Raw genomic sequence first — 2,458 nt, 5'->3', positions numbered from 1 at the left:
ACACTTTCTCATACGGATGAGTAATAATGGCTTTTCACCTGATGTAGGAACAATTTTTTGTTCTTAATGACTCATTTCTACTTCTACACTTCCTGATTTAGGTTGTGAAGTATAACCTATATTCCTTCCATCGGGATTGACGGTGTAACCATCAATAGTTGTGGTACCCTCACTTATTGTGGAGTATTGAATGGAAATGGTGTAGCACTTGTTCCATATAATAGAGTAGGACGAGTGGCGACAATTTAGAGATGGTTGTGATGATCGATATTCGATAGCCATGTAAAGTGTTTTGGGTTTTTGGGGGAGTTTTGATCTTTAGGGAAAAAGATGGTCTTTCTTATGTTTGGGCCTATGTTCAGTCTATTGTGTTCAGACCATGGTACTTTTGGGCCTTATATGGGAAGATTTAGGGGCCTTTGGCAAGTCTATAACAAATACCAATCCAAATTATTTAACACCCTTTATTCTTTGAAATGGATAAAGAAATAAGAGTATAGATAAATTTTAGCAATTATCGCGTCATAAAATTTATATATTTTTTCTTATAATGAAGACATATAATATTGCCAAACTTTTCTTATAAATAACGTCGCCCCAACATCAAACCCTAGTTTCCTTCATTCCTCTACCTTTCTTCACCCACTGCACCCATCCGCCCACAGTTAGAAAAATTGATCGTGTTCAAACAAAAAAATCAAGAAATCCTCAAGCCAATTCATTGAGACGCACTACTCTCGAATAACCTTAGATTCCACACCAATAAAAAAAAATACTCGAAGAGGTTCCACTCATCTCATGAAGTGGATCCAGAAAGCGCGGTTTGTTGAATCTCATTGGATCTACAGAAGTGTGGATGCATGTGTCCCATATGGACTTCGATCCCAATGTTTCCCCCATTAGGATTGTAAAAATATTATAGCTTTAGCCCTTTGATTAGTTTGCAAAGCCATAAATTTAGAAAAGATAAAAACCAAATTATAACACTACTTAAAGTTAATAAGACTGATTAGGCCATAAGAAGAACTCAACTGATGATGTTGGTGGCATCACATTGAGTCCTCCAGTTTCTGCTGATTCTGTAGCGCCATCATTGGTATTAGCATGAAAATGCTGAAAGAGGTTGTGGTGATAGTAAGCCGTATTCGAGTCATACAAAATTCCATAAGGGATTGAAGCAAACGATTGTTGATGATAATTGATCTCTTTTGAAACCCTAGATATGCTCTCCACTTTTGGTATGGATGAAATTTCTAATTTAGAATGATTTTGTTTCGTAGATCCCCTTCAATCGTGGCGGCAACAACAACATCATGAGGTTTTTAAGATTTGATTACAGTACTTTGATTTTATTTTATTTTATTCAAATTTTATATACTGCTTGTCCTAATTCACAAAGTCTTTGAACTAAATTGTTGGATTCTTTACTCATCTCATGAATCAGATGCAAGAAGGTTGGTCTATGGAATCTCATTGAAGCTACAAAAGAGGAGGAACTCGTGTTCCACGTTGACTTCTATCCCTATGTTTCCTCCATAAGGAGTACATAGGTCGAGGTCAATTAGGAAACTCTAAATATGCTCTTCGCTCTTGGTATGTATTAAATTCTTAATTAATATTGATTTTGTTTATGTTCAGCAGATTCACTTCAATCGCGGTAGCGGCAACATATGAGGTTTTTAAGATTAATTAGACAACTATGATTATTTTATTTATTAAAAACTCATTTATTGTTTTTCCTAATTCACAAGGTTTAGGAATAAAATTGTTGGATTTCCCACTCTGAGATGAAGCGGATTCAAAAAAGATGGCTTGTGGAATCTCGTTGAAGCTACAAAAGAGGAGGAGCATGTGTCCTGTATTGACTTCGATTTCAATATTTCTACCACTAGGACTATGCATATCGAGGTCGATTAGGAAACCCAAGATGTGCTCGTCAGTCTTGGTATGGATGAATTCCCAAATTCAGCAGATTGATTTTGTTCTCCTTCAACAAATCCCATCCAGTCGTAGTGGCGACGACGACATCATGAGGTTTTTAAGATTTAATTACAGTACTTTGAATATTGTTTTCTTATTTATTAAATTTTATTTTCTAATTTCTGGATTTTGAAAAATATTAAGTTATTGTTTTTTTATTTATTAATTTTGTTTTTAAAATTATATTTAGTTTTAGAATTCTATTTACATGAGGTAATTATCATGTTTCATATTTCAACCTTCATGTTTTATATAATAGTGTAATCATTATAAAAAAAAAAATAACACAAAATTTTAAAAATATTGTTAATTTAGTTATTGTTTTTTCAAAATAGGTTACTTTCAACATTACTCTCTCCCAATCTCAATTATAAGAAATTTTTTACTTTTTAAGTTCATTGAATAAATAATGTATGTTGCCAACCACATTAACCAATTATTCAATGAACTTGAAAAATTAAAATTTGTTTATAATTAA

General features: G+C 32.9%; 1 long non-coding RNA gene across 1 annotated transcript; it reads left to right on the top strand.

Annotated features, from left to right (window-relative positions):
• The first annotated feature begins 616 nt into the window (after positions 1–616).
• On the top strand, positions 617–2,028 carry LOC120580718 (uncharacterized). The gene is made up of 3 exons (XR_005646451.1): positions 617–1,318; positions 1,445–1,593; positions 1,752–2,028. It is a non-coding gene; the product is annotated as an uncharacterized lncRNA (long non-coding RNA).
• The last annotated feature ends 430 nt before the right edge of the window (positions 2,029–2,458 follow it).

The sequence above is a fragment of the Medicago truncatula genome, chromosome 5, assembly GCF_003473485.1.
Source record: "Medicago truncatula cultivar Jemalong A17 chromosome 5, MtrunA17r5.0-ANR, whole genome shotgun sequence".
Lineage (NCBI taxonomy): Eukaryota > Viridiplantae > Streptophyta > Magnoliopsida > Fabales > Fabaceae > Medicago > Medicago truncatula.
Note: the sequence above shows the minus strand (reverse complement) of the source record. Positions and strands in the feature narration are given on the sequence as shown.